We start from the raw sequence: 19092 nt of genomic DNA, 5'->3' as shown, positions 1-19092 counted from the left end.
TATGAGTATGTGCTGTAGTGGCTATTCCTGATTGTCAACTTGACTTTGTCTAGAATTAACTATAATCCATAATTGGAAGGCTCACCAGTGATCTTAATCTGGAGGCTGGGAGATACAAGTTTCTGACCTGCATCTTGGCATGCAAATTTTGAGGTAGAGTGGCTATGAACCCCACAAGATTAAGACAGGGAGATCTCTGAGTTCAAGGTCATCTGGAATGAAGCAAGTCCCAGATTCAGGTGTGGTGGCACACACCTTTAGTCTGGGCCACACCTTCTGCTGGAGACCTTCGTAAAAACATTGGAAGAATGAAGATTCGCACTCTCTTTTTCACCTGCCTGCCTTGTGGGACTGAGCAACTGCTAGATCCTTGGACTTCCATTTACAACTGTTGGGGAGTTGAACTACAGACTGTAAGTCATCAACAAATTCCTTCCTATATAGAGTCTGCCCATACATTCTGTGACTCTGGAGATCCCTGATTAATACATGTGTATTTGTATGTATGTACTTACACATACACACACACAATAGAGCCAACTTTCTTTTAGGTATGTTTGTGATTTTTACACTTTTATATTATGTTCTGTTTCCTGTTCTGTGTTAATTTATAGTAAATAAATTTATAGAAAACATAACATTTTAACTATAGGAGGGATGATGGTGGATTGTTATTTTCCTCTACATTTGTCTTTACTTTTTTTTTTAACCTTCTCCCAATCTAACTTTAGGTCTCTACTTCTTCTCTTCTGCCTTCCTTCTTTCCCCTCTCTTGATTCCTCTTCCTCCCCCCTCCTGAGAAGGTCTCCCTTTGTTACTCAGACATATTTTCAAATCCCAAACTCAAGCAATCTTTCTTTTTTCAGTAATATATTACCTCTCTAAAAAGAAAGTTTTCATGATGCACATTGCTATAGCCTAAGTATCTGCAGCCTCTTCCACATCTGTAGGTTACAGCCTGAACTCAGATTGGGATCAGAGAACAGTGTCAGAGAAATATGTTTTTTAAGGCCCTGGTCTGTGGTGTAATGGCAGCCAGCACAGATTTGGACACATGCTTTTAGGGCAAGATGTTAGTGTACAATCTGTTGGGGTTTGCATCTTCAGTAAGGGTCTACTCTGGTTGGATTTGAGCCTTTATATCCAACTACTAACAAGATGTCCCCACTTTTGACATAATTTAAATATTTATTTATTTATTCATTTATTTATATATTAATATTTATTTGTGTGTGAGACAGAGACAGAGAGACAGAGAGACAGAGAGACAGAGAGACAAAGAGACAGAAAGAGAGACAGGTCCAATAGGGCTTAGGACTCTCCAGAGAAGGACTGAAATGCTCTTCCCTGACACACTGCAAATCATTCTAGGTAAAACTGGGGTGCTCCCAGATGGAGGACTGCTGGGAAGGAGCACACCACGGAACAGACACAAACTGGCAGGGCAATTCCAGTAAGAAAGGCCAACAGCAGGGTGACCGTCTGCAGACTGAGACTAGCAGTCTGGAACTAGCTATGCTGGGAGCCCTTGAGAAAGGGTTGACTCTGCAGCCTTGAGAGAGGGTGGGTGTGCACGATTTGGAAGAATGATAGGTTATATGAGATAGTGGCACTGGGTTCACACAGCTTTTCAGTGGGTTGCTTAGAGTGGCTTCTAGAAATGACACTTAGCTTTGAGTAATAGATTAGCTGTCCCTGAGGCAGGAATGGTAGCAGCAAAAACAGAGTGGAGGAGAACACGGGAGTCTGGCCACAGTCCATGGATAGCGATGGGAACATCTGAGGGAGATCTGCTGAGAGCCACCAGGGCACCTGAGATTGAGTGTGCCTGCCTCCCGAGGGCAGCATCATGTGCTCTATCTTACTCTGCTTAGCCGGAAGGTGATGAGACGCTCTAATGTAGCATTCAGCAGGAATTCTGAATTCATCAGCTCAGGTCCTACTGACTTCCTGGTAGCAGTGACTGTGGTGGCAACAGAAATGGGGACAGACATGCTGTCTTAGTGGGAGCACATGAGCCTGGACCCAGGGATCCCTGCTTTGACTTCAGAATTATTTCTAGCCACATGTTCAGCACCCCTGGGCATTTCCAGAAATACTTAAGAGAAAAGAATTTATTAAAGGCTGGGGTGAAGCAGGGACACACATAACTGGTGAAGTGTGAGGTGTTTTGGAAGAGATTATTTAAACAACTCTGGCCAGAGGTTATTAAAAGCATATGATGCTCCAGGGGCTCAATGCTTTTCTTTAAGCAATTTCACTTCTGTGGCTACTAGCTATAACAATTCCAAGGGTCTGCCTTCAAAGGACTTCATTTTTTCTTAGAGTCAAGAAATACCACAATCTAGTGTTTACCATGTATGGAGGCACCTGCTCTGGGGATCCTCTGTGTCTGCCATCCCTCAGCTACGGCCTCTCATGCATATTTAGTCTTTCCTTTCTCCCACGTGAGCTAGAATGGCAGCCGTGTGGTACATAAATTCACTAAAGATGACGAACAACTTACAGTAGCTGGATTCAGTTTTGGTCACAGGAGGCCTTGGGTTCACTATGTTTTAGTAGAAAAGCTAATTGTGAAAGGCCATGGAGGGGAGACAAGGGAACTTCCTGGAATCTGTTAATAATATATGTCAAAGGCAGCACAAATGACTCATGCCATTATTAATAAGTCTCAAATCATTTGGCCTCAAGCTCATAGTCTCATTCAACGCATCTTTTGGAGGGAGGCAGAGGGGAGCCATCACTGCTGAAATAGCAGACACCTGGAAGACGGGAAATCCTTGTGGGCCCATCTCTTAGACAGTAGCTGGTCAACTGCAGGAAATATAAATGCCATCTTATCTTGGATTGGCCATATAAAGCCACGCCTGAGGAAGACATGGCCTTTGCCTACAACAGACATCCCAGGATAACAAATATCCAATCATGGACTTAAAGATCAGCTAAATGGTCTGATTGGAAACTCTGTTTGTCTCCCTTCATCCCTCGTTCAATCTCTTGGCATTCACTCTCTCTGTTACCAGACCTCTGCCATTTGATGGAAATGCTTGAGGATGTCAAGAGATGCATAGAACCATGAAAAATTATTTTTTTTAAAATAGGTATCAAAGGGATTTACCAAAATGGGCCCAAGCATACTTTATAGATTCTTATATCGTTATAATTTTTAATAATGTATTCATTACTTGGTACAATGGAGAGGGGAAATCTTATTTACAATGGGCCTAAGGAAGCAGAATGAATTACTACAAGTTCTAGAAAGGGGGATCAATAAAATCCAGTGAACCGTAATTTCTATGAGCTAATTCAACTACACAAACACATTTTAGGGCATACATCTATTTGATTGAGTGCTGTTTTACAGCCCCATGTTAAATAGGTCACCACTAGGAAGAGTCATCTCAGATATCAGGAAGGTGGTTTGAACTGACATGAAAAAAAAAAAAAAGCAGTCTACTACTTTGTGATTACATTTCACCATATGTGACTAGTAGTTTTTTTCACCATTTTCCAGTGCCAGGAAGGGAGAAAGGGATAACGGTAACAAACTTTAGAACAAGTTGAAACAAAACAAAAGAGCCCCCGTCCACCTCTCCCTCAGATGCCAAGATCAGCTAGATAGCTCTTCTGCTTGCATGCTCATATGCAGACACTAAGCCTTGCCTCCAGCCAGGGAGAGCCCATGACACCCTAAGTGGGCCTAGACATAAAACCATCAATGATACCCTCCCTCTCCTGGTGCCACAGCCAGGGCTGCCCCTCTCCCAGCTGTCTCTGGTCCCTGTAGCTCATCTCTGCCCTGCCCATCTCACAGCCTGGCACTTGATGTTCTTTTGGGGTCCCTAGAAAACCACACAGTCTGCGCCTTTATTCAGAGCTCTGCTCAATAGTTGACTCCGTACACAAGGCACCCTATTCCTTTCTAGTCCTCTGCTATGTTTTGGTTTCAGACACAGACATACACAGATACACACACACACACACACACACACACACACACACACACACACACACCTCACCAGTCCTTATTTTGTTTGCTGTTTCCATTGCCTATGGTAGCACTCATTGCATACTTGCTGAATAAATGAAACTGAGATCTTCAGAGGAGCGCTTTTCTCTTTAGATAAGCCCACACACACAAAAAGTCTTATTCACTTCTCAGTTTAAACTGTTGAGCGCACATCAAAAATCTTGTGATAATTTTTTTTCAGATGCTCTGACCTCTGTGTGACCCTCATCTAATATCGTTGGAACCCACATTTACCCAGCCATAGAATGGGAATCAAAGTACCACTTACCTTCCTCCCAGACACTCTACCGAAGCGGGACCTGAACCATCTTCCTGGCTAAGAAGGCTGCAGATGATCAGGCTGTGGTGGGAACCCCGGGAGGGTGGGAACTGGGCTGCTCTCCTCTCCATTCTCGCACAGAGTAGACGCTCGTGCACCATTTATCAGAGTTCATATCTGTGGGACCCACACTGCACCTGTCCCTGCACCAGTTGTCACGGAAGCCAGCCCCTCCACTGGCCTAACCGCTCACTCTCAGAGCAAAGAACCAACTCTGGCTTCAATGCGACGCAGGCAGCTTTTTCTAGAAGCAGTTAGATTCGCACCACGTTTGATAAGCAAGCTCCTACTGGCACCTTCTTTCCTTTGAGTACAAAGCAGAGAATTTCATGCCAGAGACCATTTCAGACTAGAGGATTCTGTTTCTTGGTTCTAACTTTGTTCAGAGACCCTGACTAATACAGTGACTCCTCTTTGGGGTGAATTTCTTGGTTCTGTTCAGAGATACTGATTCAGCAGATAGTGCCCCAAGTCAGATCCAAATAGAAACCATCACAAGAGGGTTGGAGTCAGGTGCTGCATTATGCTCAAGAGGGATCAGTAGAATAGAGAACACACAGACGTCCACCCACCTCCTTTTGCCTTGCCTTAGTTTCTGTTCACCGCCCCTCCCATTGACACCCCAGTGCGCCTCAGACTCATAGATATTTTAGGTCCCACTGGTCCTGAGAATACTGCTAACCCTCCAAGGTCTGACCATTTGCTATCAGAACATCTGTTTTCTCTTTCGCTCTACCGTTGAGAGTTGAGAGAAGCATGCTGGAATTTCCTCAGCAGAAGTGAAAGTGATCAGCGGCTACCCGTGGGTCTGTGCAGGCCCTAAAAAGAGCAAGAAGGAACCAAAAAGGAGAGAGAGAGAGGGGGAGGGTGGGTGGGAGACACAGAAAGAGAGAGGGGAGGGGGAGGGGGAGGGAGGAGAGAAGAGTTAGAGCAAGCCCCACAATCTGCACGCTTGGTGGAAGGAAATGAAAATGACTTCAGACAGTTTTACCATGGATGATAATTTTCAGTCATCAAGCAGGTGCCAGTTAAATTTTTGCTTTGATTTTACACACGACTTTTAACTGGTCCTTCCTCATCTGCCTGAAAAGAATCTATCGAAGGGTGGACACTTTAACTTGTCAACTTGAAAACGGAGAAAACATTAGCGTGCCCTTTGTTGCCTCTGACCTAAGGCCCAAGTTAGTTCAGGGCCCTACTCACCATTTGGGTTGGGAACGGGTGTGTCATTTTAAGCACATCTGAAACATTTGAACAGTGAGTGATGTCTTACGTGGCCAAAACAGTAAGAGCAAACGCCATGCCACCACAGCAGTGTGCAGTGGCCTGGGCCCACAGAGCTGAGCCAGTGATCTTGCCTTCAGTCTCTCCAGCTACACCAAATTCTAAATCCTTCAGACAGACTGGTTTCTAGATCATTCTCTAGGCTGATTAGATGGCAGAGCTGTTAAAAAAAAAAGAAAACAATGCTTTGCATCAAGCCTCTCTGGGAACTCTCCAGAAAGGCCTTGCTGCAGTAGCAGGTGGAAACGAAGCAACTACTGCTGGGTTGAATTGTTTCCATGATGGCGAGGACCATTTTCTGGTTTGTGTGCAATTGTTCTCAAGAGTTTACCATGAAATAAAAAGCTATCTGGATCAAGTGGAGATGGTTGCTTGAGAGATGGAGACCATTTGCAAGTTAGTAAGAATAGAAGATTCGGACTTTAAGAAAACAGACTCTATGATTGCTGACAGAATATTGGCAAAGTCCTTGCTCATATCATGAGGCTCTGCCTGAGCAGAGATCTTTTGGACTTTAATGTTAACATCCAGAAGAGTTATGGGTTAGTTTCTAGAATGTAGGCTTTTAGCAGTGGTCATTTTTGTTTTTCTGTGCTTGCTGGATAGAAAGATGAGAGGCCAAGTAACAGATTCTCTCTAGTGACTACAGACTGTCTATTTGACCAAGTAACAGATTCTCTCTAGTGACTACAGACTGTCTATTTGACCAAGTAACAGATTCTCTCTAGTGACTACAGACTGTCTATTTGACCTTGGGTTTTTTTTTTTTCCCTAGCAGGGCAGTATATAGAAGGTGTATGTTCATTCTGCTCCTCGCTTTATTTTCTTCATTTATTTCCTCTTTATTTTAGGTTCTTTTCTATTGCCTTATTTTCCACTTTCTGTTAGATGTATTCTTCAGAACTGCAGTGAAAGAAGAAGGACTAGAAGTTGCATAAGCACAACTGGTGGCGAAGTGATAAGTATCTAAAGCCATCGTCCTGGGCTTGTCTCTCCTCACTCTGCAGAATGATCCATTTAGACAGCTGTCCTCCCTCTTCATGCTCCAAAGTGCATTAACTCTTCCCTGAATATGTGTCTACTGAACTTGAGCTTTCTTCGTAGCCTTTTACATTATGTGTTTTCTTGTTGATGTTATTTTCCTCAAAAAGAATTAATTTGAACTATGACTTTGGCTTCTATTAGTCAGCAGCAGCAGAATGAAGACCACAACCTCCGTCTCAATGAATCTCTTTCCTTGACAGTTCCAGGAGGCCTGATTAATCTCCTCAGATTCGTCATGTTCTTCTACTCTGTCCAGTGACTGTGTCCTTGCATTTATTTTCCACTGTCATTTTCCACTGTCTAACCCATCATAATTATTTAGCGTTTGGCCATTTCATATCTTTTCTCGTTCTTCCTCTCCATTGATTGCCCCCTCCCCCACCTCTAGACTCCGCCCATCTTTATCTTTCTCATATTCATCTGTCAGTCCGCCCATTTCTTCTCCTCATATATGGTTCTCTACAGGTTTAAAGGCAACAAGAGGGCTTTCATATGCACTGTTAGAAGCTACATGAAGTCTTGGGAACTATTACAAAAAACCAAGAACTAATCTACCTGTGACTGCAGCCCTAAACTCAGTCTGGGCTGCCCACACTCCTGTTAAGAAGGCAGGACAGACTCCTCAATCCCAACTGCAGAGAGGTTAGATTGACAAGTCAGCCTGCAACTACAGCTGGCCTGGTGTAGATGAAAGTAGAGAAATTTATAATGAATATTGGAGGCTCATTTAAAAGATAAGACAGAATGAAGATGATTGGACTTATTTGAGAATCAAGCCTGTGGTAAGACCTATTAATTTCATAGTTTCTGATTGCTCTATTTAAATTCTTTCTTGAATCCATTAAAAACTTGCCTTAGGGGCCAAATATGGTGGTGTACATCTTTAATCCTAGCACTGAGGAGGAAAAGGCAGGTAGATTTCTGTGAATTTGAGGCCAACCTGGTCTATCTAGAGAGTTCCAGGCCATCCAGAACTAAATAGAAAGATCTTGCCTCAAAACCAACCAATGAACCAACCAACCAACCAACCAACCGACCGACCAACCGACCAACAAACCCAACCACTCATTGCTCTTCTTTGACTTCAATCCAAACTGGTTTTAGCAGAACCTCCATTGGATTGGTTAACACCATGGGATTCAACAAATGGGCAGCTCATGTGCCTCACCCCAGCCTGCTTGTCACATCAACAGCGTTCATTTAGTCCCCTAAGGAACACTGCTTCCATGGCTTCTCTTATGCTTTAGCCTGTCTCCTGCTTTATAAGCCCAGTGGATCTGAGACTTCATCCTGCTTCAGCATCACAGGAAGAGCTTGTTCCAAAGCACACTGCAGGGCTCATTCCTGGACCTCTGCATCAGTATGGCTGGAACGAGGCCAGATAAGTTACAGTTTTTAGTCTCTTAGAGATGATGCTATGGTGGTCCAGGACTGTCATGCTCAGAATTATGGAAGTAGCCATGGCTTGTAGGTTTCCTCTTTTAGGTCCTCCTCTCTTCCCAGTCACAGTGTGGCAGTCCCTTAACTCCTTGGGACATTTCATTTTTCCATAAACACCACAACTTTAGGTTTTAGATATAATTTCCATACCAAAATCTGACATGCGTATCAGTAACCTGACTGTCGCTTCTGAGCTTTATTTATTTATTTATTTATTTATTTATTTATTTATTTATTTGGTTTTTCAAGACAGGGTTTCTCTGCAGTCTTCCTGGCTGTCTTGGAACTCACTATGTAGACCAGGCTGGCCTTGAACTCAGAGATCCACCTGCCTCTGCCTTCCAAGTGCTGGGATTAAAGGCATGCGCCACCACTGCCCAGCACTTCTGAAATTTAAAGTCACAGACCCAACTGTATACTCTTTACTTCCTATATCCCAGTAGGCAACTCAAGTACCCTGCTTGCTCATCTCCACTTCTAAGAAACACACTACCATGTTTCTTATGCTGCCCTCTCTGTTTCACTTCAGGAAGTTGGATGCCGTGTCTTTCCTGCATCCTTCCAATCATTTAGACCAAAACTGCCCGACTCCTCGGTTCTTATCATTCACATTAGTGAATCCTGTCATCTCTGACTTCAAGATAACATCCAGAACTATGACATGTTCCCTTCATTACTATTACCACAGCCAATCATCATCTCTTTCCTAGGTCACAGACACACTCTTTAGTGTCAGCCATGCTCCTACCCTTGCCCTTGAAAGTGTTCTGCTCTCCCCTGTGGTCAGTGAGATGACCTGAAATTCATTCCAGGGTAAAAGAAAGCTTTGCAGTTCTCACTTAGAGCCAAAGTCCCCATGTCTGCCCACTTGGCCCTGCAAATTCTGGACACCTTCCTCCTCCTCCTCTGAGCCTCCTCTTACTCTGTGTCTGTCCCCAGTCCCTTTGCCCACACAATCTCTCAGCCGTCTTTTTATCTCTTACAATCACCTCCAGGTTTTTGCTCAAGTGCTGTGTTATCAGAGAGATCGTCCTACATAACATTCCTGTTCACACCAGTGACAAGGTTCCTCCTCCAGCCCTGTGAGCTCCCGCCCCTTACTCTGTTTCTCTCCATAGAACTTACTGGTACCTGAAAGGTTAATGCTTGTCAATATTATTTTACTTACTTTCCTGTGCCCTTCACACCTGCTTGAGCCCAAACTCTTAAGGGCCGGCTCTTCTCATCTGTGTTGTTGTATGTACAACACCCAGAACTGCTCTGCTGTGTGGGTAGCTAAACGGGTCTGATTGAATGAGTGAATGATCCCAATTTCTCTGGCCTCATTGACATGGATTCTAAATAGCTAAGTTGATGAAACTGGGTGGCATCCAGGATCCAGGAGAAGAAGGAAGCCAGGACCCCATGGCCAAAGCAAGATGAAAATAAGACAATAACCAGCAAATCAGGGCAAAGGAGCTTTTTACTTGTTATAGGATAGTATGGAATTGAGGTGCTGGAGGAAATCTGAACCTGGGCTCAGTCCTCCTGCCTGGCTGAAAGAATGAGGAGCACATTAAACCATTCACAGTGGGCCTTTGCTGTGATTGCAGGCATCGGCAGAAGCGTTGTGTTTCCCCGAGTTGGAGAATTTCCCTTTTGACTTTAGAAAACTCACATTGGCTATCCTTCTCAAACACATCCTTGCATCACTCAGTGATGGGAATGGTCATCTGTGGAGACCTGCCATCATCTTTGACTCTGAGGCCCAGGCAGGCCAGGAAAACAGTACCACGGAAAAGCCATCAGAACGACTGAGGATGTCAGCCTTTGCTGAAGTCACCCTAACTTCCTTTGGGATATGGTTTCTATTATAAATTACTGTTGCTCTCCTGTTTTATTTCGCTAGGAGGCAACTGCGAAATTCTTCGTGTCATTACACATATTTGTGTTTACATCTAGATTCTGCATCTGAGAGAAAACATGAAGCATTTGACCTTTTGAATATAGCCTTTTTTCATGTAACACGATCTCTGGTTCTAAGTATTTTCCTGTAATGTCATAATTTCATTCTTGTTATGGCTAAATAACACTCCATTGTGTATGCGTGACCTGTTCATCCGTTAATGGGCTCCATTTATTTAAAAATTATATTTTACGTTACTTATTTGTTTTTTCTTCTTCTCTTTTATTTTAACCATGTATTTACCCACATCTTTCTCTTTCTTCTTGGCTTTTTCTCTTTCTAAAATTTTATTCTTTCCTTTCCTTTTCTCATCGTAAGTTTTCTTCCAATAATCTATTTTTGTTATTCACTTTACATTCTGACCACAGCCATCCTCTTCCAGCCCATCCTTACAAATCCCTCCCCCACCCTCATTGCCTCCTCCCTTCTCCTATCTCCTTTCCTTCTTCTTCTGTTCTTCAACTCAGCAGTAAGTCACTTGACTTTTCAACAGGCAGTAGTTTTATGGGCTGGCATTAACACCATTCTGCGCAGCCGGGCATTGCAACCTGATGTGTGCACTGATAAGGTGCTTTTAGGCCTTGCATGGAAAGTCGCCAGATCAGCTCACAGCCATTACTTAATGAAGGCCAGAATCAAACAGCAAGCTTTCTGCAGATTGCCTCACGAGTTCCTTGCCTTCTCACTGCATGAAATAAATTTGTGAAACACGTTATGACACCCAAATTCCTTCCCGATTATTAGGGTATCAAAGCTGTCTCTCTAAATTTGGAAAATATGGATAATCAATGAAAAATTTAAAAACTCAACGTTCCATAAGTACAGGAAACCATTACAAATGCTTTATGTATACATACATACTTTGGTAGGAAATGTACGAAAGTGTGCTTAGGTAATTCATTACAAAGGGGAGAAACAGTCAACAAAGACCCTCAAGATCAGCAATTGAAGAGATTCCACTTGAGAGCGTCCTTCCCCGCCCCTTCCTGGCTGCCCGCCCGTCTTCTTCCCTCCTCACTCCCTGCCCCAGTCACCTTATGTAACAGGGTCTTATAATGTAGCCCAGGCTGTAATTTTATGAGGTCCCATTTGTCAATTCTTGATCTTAGAGCATACGCTATTGGTGTTCTGTTCAGGAACTTTTCCCCTGTGTCCATGTCCTCAAGGGTTTTCCCCAGTTTCTTTTCTATTAGTTCCAGTGTGTCAGGTTTTACGTTGAGGTCCTTGATCCACTTGGAGTGGAGTTTAGTACATGGAGATAAGAATGGATCAATTCACATTCTTCTGCATGCTGACCTCCAATTGAACCAGCACCATTTGTTGAAAAGGCTATCTTTTTTCCACTGGATGTTTTCGGCTCCTTTGTCAAAGATCAAGTGACCATAGGTGTGTGGATTCATTTCTGGGTCTTCAATTCTATTCCATTGGTCCACTTGTCTGTCACTGTGCCAATACCATGCAGTTTTTAACACTATTGCTCTCTAGTATTGCTTGAAGTCAGAGATACTGAGTCCCTCAGAATTTCCTTTGTTGTTGAGAATAGTTTTAGCTATCCTGGGTTTTTTGTTATTCCAGATGAATTTAAGAATTGTTTTTTCTAACTCTGTGAAGAACTGAGTTAGGATTTTGATGGGGATTGCGTTGAATCTGTAGATTGCTTTTGGCAAGATGGCCATTTTAACTATATTAATCCTGCCAGTTTCTGTAAGGCAAAGGACACTGTTAAAAGGACAAAACGGCAACCAACAAATTGGGAAAGGATATTCACGAACCCTACATCTGATAGAGGGCTAATATCCAATATATACAAAGAATTCAAGAAGTTAGACCCCAGGGAACCAAATAACCCTATTCAAAAATGGGGTACAGATCTAAACAAAGAATTTTCACCTGAGGAACTTCAGATGGCGGAGAAGCATCTTAAAAAAGGCTCAACTTCATTAGTCATTAGGGAAATGCAAATCAAAACAACCCTGAGATTTTACCTTACACCATTCAGAATGGCTAAGGTCAAAAACTCAGGAGACAGCAGGTGTTGGCGAGGATGTGAAGAAAGAGGAACACTCCACTTCTGGTGGGGCTGTAAGATGGTACAACCACCTTGGAAATCAGTCTGGCGGTTCCTCAGAAAACTGGACATGACACTTCCGGAGGATCCTGCTATACCTCTCCTGGGCATATACCCAAAGGATTCCCCGGCATACAATAGAGACACATGCTCCATTATGTTCATAGCAGCCTTATTTATAATAGCCAGAACCTGGAAAGAACCCAGATGTCCCTCAAAGGAGGAATAGATACAGAAAATGTGGTATATTTACACAATGGAATACTACTCAGCAATTAGAAACAATGAATTCACAAAATTTTTAGGCAAATGGTTTGATCTGGAAAATATCATCCCAATCACAAAAGAATACACATGGAATGCAATCTCTGATAAGTGGATATTAATTAGCCCAGAAGCCCTGAATACCCAAGGCACAAATCGCATAACAAATGACTCCCCTGAAGAAGTATGGAGAGGGTCCTGATCTTGGAAAGGATTGATCTAGCATTGGAGGGGAATATAAGGACAGAGAAAAAGGAGGGAGGTGATTGGAGAATGGGTGGAGAGAAGAAGGTTTATGGGACATATGGGGAGGGGGGATCCAGGAAAGGGGAAATCATTTGGAATGTAAACAAAGAATATAGAAAATAAAAATAATAAAAGTATTAAAAAATAATAACGTAGCCCAGGCTGACTTTGAACCTGAAATGCACTAAGTGCTGGGATAAGAAGACTCAAAAGATAAGTTTTGAAAGAAAATTTATTATTTTTAGCAAAGTATGATGGTCTAGACTAGCCTGAAAAAAATCACACATCCTTGTCTTTAACGTTTAATCTTATCGTGCACAGTTAAAAAGGACTTGGAAAATATTTTCTCTCACAAAGCCATTTGCCGAATAATGTATTATGTGATCCTAAAAAGTATTTCAAACACTTAAATTTCTAGGCTCTAAAGAAATTGGGAGTTGCTTTAAAACTTTTTTCCTTGGAAACCTAGAGATGATAATTACACTTATCTGTAGCGTTTGGCATGATCATTCAATACTTCAACATATTTTGTAATGACAAAATCAGGGTGGTTAGCTTATTAGCAGACCTCTGTAACCTATAGTCATAATCTCATCCTGTAGAACGCTTTGGCTCATTCTTCCTGTCTGTCTTGGGAGGTATTTTTTTTTTCTGAGTAAAACTTTATGCAATCCAGATTTCATCAGACTGGCTTACCAATTTTCCTCTTTTCTCCCAAGTCCTGAACTGTTCAGACCACTGGTAACGTAACACTGCCTTTATTTGAGTGTCTACTTTGAAGCTGGAAGCAACTGGGCTGCCGTCGAGGTTACCCCTTCCCCTCTCTCATGATACCATGGGAAAGAAAGCACATAGGATTCACCATCAGGCTGAGCCTGGGCTGCATCTTAGCTTTGCTATTTAGTCTGAGTGTCCTTGCATAACTTCTGCACCCCCCACCTCCGAAACTCTCTGCTCTTATCTGCAAAATAGGTCTGGTAACAACACCTCTTTCACAAGGTTTTGGTGAGCTTATAGCAGAGAACCTAACAGGAAGAGATCAACTAACTGGACTAATGAGAATGATCATGAAAGCTGAGAAAGGTGAAAGAGGTTTTCAGAATGCAGAGTCCAACCCTGCACACTGCCCATAGCCACATAGTTAAAAAGAAGTGTAGCCCAGCGTGGTGCTGTGCACCTTTAAAGCCAGGGCTCGGGAGGCAGAGGTAGGATGAACTCTCTGCCTCTGTGGCCAGTTTAATCTGTATACTGAGATCTCAGTCTTTAAAAGAATGTATAATCTCATGTGCATTAGTAAGAAAAGAACTTTCTAACTTATTCCTAGTTTGAGTGCAGCTCCTTTGACGTCCCACTGAGTTAGTACAATGTAGAACGAGCTCTCATTCTGGTGAATAGCCATGCTGTAAAAGTCTCTTATCAATTTAAATACAGTAGAATGAGGGAAGCAGACCAGAAAAGAGAACAACAGTTGGAATGGTAGGGGAGGCAAACACACATCAAGGTCTATGTGCAGTTTTGATACAATGTGGGTCAGTGTCTAATAATATTCCAAAGATGATGAGCGGTAACCATGACAACCCAGCTGATGCAGGCACTGAAAGACTGAGAGATTCAGACAGACACAGGAGAAAATAGGAACTGTTTTTCTTGGCTTTCTGCTGGCATGTAGTTTTTACTTTGCAGGCGATTTCTTATAACTTTTAGACCAAACACTCGTGCTTAATCCACAAAATCCATTAAATACCAATAGTATATCCAGACAGTGGACCAGGCTCTGGGGACAGGAAGATAATCTCTATCTGCACAAAGCTTCCCAGGGAGCAAGTTCCCACTCAAATCCAACCAGGGTGCCACTCAGCCTGCACAGCAGTCCTGCTTGGTCAAAACACAGAGGTAGTAATTGATTTTGGTGGTTAGATTGCTAAAACAGCAATAGCAACAGCAATAACAAGGATAAGAGGAAGCAGGTTAGGTGATTTTACAGAGGCAGTCAGTCTCCATACAACACATTTTCTTATCTTAATCATATGATATATCCAGGAAGACTGCAGAGACACCAGCCCCACAGTACACTGATCCCTGCCATCCAGTTTCCTTGATTTCTATAGCAGAAATCTAGAGCACAGAGCATAGAGTTTTGGCTCGGCTGTGTTCCTGATATCTGGAGCTCACCAGCCAGGCCTTGTCACACAACCTCACTTGAGATTGAGACCAGACTGAGCTAGTGTAAGCGCATACCCAGAGCATTAAATCGTTTAAGGCTCCACCCTGTTTGTCACAGAGTTGTAGAGTTGTCCCTGCAATGATGTCTTTGTTCCCTGATGGTGGGGTTTGAGCCCAGAACTTGTGTTTGCTAGGCAAGCATTCTAGCAATAAACAACACCCCTAACCACTGGGTGATTCCCTTTTAGAACAAACGTCTTCTTGTACTTCTGTCTTAGGATACCCTGAGTTTCGGTGCCAATCCCTGAAGTTAGGTAGGAAATGTAGTATTTCTGGTGTTTAGGAAGAGGAGGTCAATTGGATACCGGAGAGCAGTAGACACGTCTAGTAAGTTAAAGTTTGAACTCTCATCTGTGACATGTCACTTCCATGTGCCCTGTTGGGTGGTCACTAAACCTGGTGGTTTTCACCAGACATCATAAATTTTGTCCTATGTAAGCCTGCTGTGGTGTTTGCTTGTCAACTTGACAGAAGCTAGAATCACCACAGAAGCAAGCTCTGAGCATGCCTGTGGAAGCTCATCTAGACCAAGTTAACTGCAGTGCAGAGAGCCTTTCTAAATGCAGTGGCACCATTCAGCGGGCTGCCATCGGGGCTGCAGGAAAAGGGGAAAGCAAGCTGGGCATGAGCATCTGCTGCTCACGCTTTCCCAAGCGAGGGCTTCGTTGAATGGAGGCTTCACACTCCTGCCGTTGTGCCTTCCCGGCCATGATGGATTTTTCCCCTTTGAACTGTCAATCAGCATTAACCCTCTCTTTAAAATTGCTTCTGTGAGGTGTTTTGTCCCAGCAATAGGAGAAGTGAGGAATACAACTGCTATTGGTCAAATCAAATGCTAACACAGTCCTGGTCCTAGCTCCTCATTCTCGTAACTAATGAGATGGTCCTTTCTTTTAAAAAAATGAGCAAACCAAGGTGTAGAGAAATCCACTAACTTGTCCAGGACCATCATTTATAAGTGTTAAGGTTAAGATTTGAATTCATATCTGGTAAAAATGCCACACTCCTGGTGGGAGTTCACACTCACTTTATACTCCACATTAACCAGCCCAACCCAATTAGCTAGTTGGAGAAAAGAGCACTGTCTGGCTACTTGGTGGAAGCCTCACTGTCAGTGACTTCTAGCCTGTTACCAATAACATGTGGTTGTTGTTGTTGTTGTTACTGTTATATCTATCTATCTATCTATCTATCTATCTATCTATCTATCTATCTATCTATCTATCCATCCATCCATCCATCCATCCATCCATCCATCCATCCATCCATCCATCTATCTATCCATCCATCCATCCATCCATCCATCCATCTATCTATCTATCTATCTATCTATCTATCTATCTATCTATCTATCTATCTATCTATCAATCTATCTGCTTATGTGAGTACATTTAGAGATGAGACCAATATTGGAATATCTTCCTCAACTGTTTCAAATTTTAATTGCAGATTTATGTGGAACACTCTTGTTATTAGAGTTGTTGTGTATGTGTGTATTCTAGTTAGGATTCTGATTGCTAATGTGATGAAATACTGTGACCAAAGCAAGCTGGGGAGGAAAGGGTTTATTTAGCTTACACTTCCACATTACTATTTACCATCAAAGGAAGTCAGGCCAAGAACTCAAGCAGAGTAGAAATCCTGAGACAGGATCTGATGCAGAGGCCATAGAGGAAGCTCTGTGTATTATTGGCTTACACCCCATGGCTTGCTCAGCCTGCTCAGTTTCAAGAATGAGGAGCTAGGAGCAGGAGTGTGTGTAGCATTTGACTTGACCACTCTCATTTGGCATGGTCCCACTCACATGGGCTCCCCATCAAGCCCTAAAGGCTTGCCTACAGCTTGATCTTATGGAGACCTTTTCTCAGTTGAATTTCCCCGCTCTCTGATGACTTTAGCTTGTGTCAAGTTGACACATGACTATCCAGAACAGTGTGCATGTGCATGTACATGGTCTTGAGAATGTGGTGGTCAGAAGAAGATGCCAGGTGTCCTGCTCTATTGTTTACATTCTCCACTCCTTACAGCAACAGGGATATGGCCATGTCCAGCTCTCTTACGTGAGTAATGGGGATTTGAAGTCATGACTTTGTGCTTGTATTCTTGCCTACCATATTAGGCGCTTTTCTATTGCTGTGGCAAAACACCATGACCAAGGCAACTTAGAGTTTAATGGGCTTACGCTTTCAGAGAGTTATGGTCAATGGTGGCAGAACAAAGGATGTCAGCAGCAACAGCTGAGAAATCACATCTTGATTCACAAGTAGAAGACAGAAAGCACACTGGGAATGACATGAGTCCTTTGAAATCCCAAAGTCCATCCCAGTGACACACTTCCTCCAACAAGACCACACCTCTTAATCCTTCCCAAATAGTTCTACCAAGTGGGCTTAAATATTCAAACATATGAGCCTATGGAGGGCTGTTCTCCTTCAATCCACCACACATACTTAGCTGTTTTCCCACCTCCTCCATCTGTTTTATGGATAGAAACTCTCATTCAATCCAGAGCTCCCTGTTTTGGATATACTACATGGCCAACAAGCCCCAGGCATCTGTCAGTCTCAGCCCTCCCATAACACTAGAGATACAGATATGCATTGCTAAACCTGTTTTGTTGTTGTTGTTTTTAATGAGTTCTGGGATCTGAATTAGGTCCTCATGATTGTGCAGCAAATGCTTTACCTACTGAGCTATCTCCCTTGACCCAAGTTCTGATTTTGTCTTGGGTTTTACATCTATAATTAACAGATGTAGGAGACAGAATGGATATGTGTGTATATGTATATGAGTATGGGTGCATGTGTATATGTGTGTGTGTGCATGTGTGTGTGTGTGTATACTAATTAGGTGTATATATATGTCATCTATGTGGACAAAATTATGTAAGATCATAAGTAAAGAAAATATTTTAAAAAAACATGAAAATACTTTGCAGCAAATCTCAAACACTGGGATTCCCAAACAAAATAAAGGCACAATTCTTGGCTGCTAGTGCTTACAAAAATTGATCATTACATGTTCAACACTGAGCCATAGAATAATCTCAGAATCATACATAAGTGTAAGATAAATAAACTAGAGTCATAGCAAGAACGTTCCATGTAAGTCTGGCTATGATTTGAGTTTTCTTTGCTGAAGCATTTACTATGTTTATTTGGAGTTTATTGGATATAAAATATGTAGTGAGTGTGACTAGAAACAAAACATGACTCTTCTTGAGGCCACAAATGGGTGAGTGGGACATAAAGACAATAGTTACTCCTCATGAAGAAACTGGTAGGGAATTAATTAGCTTAATTAAGGGGGAGGGGTGTTTAACCATCATTATAGATGAAGTCATCTATGCCAGAGGGCATGAAAAACTTCACAGATTTTTTTTTTTGTGGAAACATTTGGCAAAAATATTGTTGAGAAAAGAAAACTTTACTGTTTCTGCAGAGGGATCCCAACATGAAGAGATGAAAAGCCTAGCTAATTACAGGATGTCTGCAGAAAGGGCGAGCTTTGTATTTTAGACCTGTTTTCCCTCCAGTGGGAAGACTAATATAAAGGCAGTGGTATTCTGTGGTAAATAAGTATGGGGTGGGAAACAAAGAATTGAATCTATTATGTAATACTGTACCATGAAGATTATTAAAGGAGAACTCAATTTATACTTGTTTTTATGAGTATGCCAAGAGGGAACTAGAAAACTCTGAAATCCATATGATAAAAGCCACAAAGCCATGCATATCTGTGAGTGTAAAATGTTCCAGAACTTTTATTAAAAATTCCTCAGCTATTGTTCACTGTAAATAATGCATGCTTTGGAATTTCATCTTACATTTATTGTTAATGATGCCAACATCTTCCAAATTTTTAAATATTTCCTTTTTCAATCTTCCTTTAGCTCCTTTGGCTTTTTCCGTCAGTCTTACATTTTTTCCATGTCTTTCTCTGAATTTTCCAGATTCTCCAGCCTCTCCCTAACAGTCAATTAAAGGAAGAGAAGTTAGGTGTACTGTAGTTTGGATCTCTCTTGGATCACATGTGATACTGCTATTGATGGCACTTCTAAGACCAGACAAGATGATAGATACCCAGAGGCTAGAAGCACTTCCAGCCAGTTAGCAAGTCCTTTAGAGATGCTCCCTGAAGGGCTAGGCCTTGACTTATGCAGAGTGATGCTGGTCTCTTTGCCTTCTTCTTGCAGTAACAAAACACTTGAAATAACCTGGGAGGGGGAA

At 42.4% G+C, this 19092-nt stretch overlaps 1 protein-coding gene across 1 annotated transcript in view; it reads right to left on the bottom strand.

The window, feature by feature from the left end:
- Nr3c1 (nuclear receptor subfamily 3 group C member 1) overlaps window positions 1–5097 on the bottom strand; it is a 122744-nt gene extending 117647 nt beyond the window's left edge. Inside the window, exon 1 of the mRNA XM_052201378.1 lies at window positions 4299–5097. The gene's annotated coding sequence lies outside the window, so the exon portion shown is untranslated. The remainder of the gene's footprint in view (window positions 1–4298) is intronic.
- Between the last annotated feature and the right edge of the window lie 13995 nt (window positions 5098–19092).

This window comes from Apodemus sylvaticus, chromosome 13 (assembly GCF_947179515.1).
Source record: "Apodemus sylvaticus chromosome 13, mApoSyl1.1, whole genome shotgun sequence".
NCBI classification, from domain to species: domain Eukaryota; kingdom Metazoa; phylum Chordata; class Mammalia; order Rodentia; family Muridae; genus Apodemus; species Apodemus sylvaticus.
Note: the sequence above shows the minus strand (reverse complement) of the source record. Positions and strands in the feature narration are given on the sequence as shown.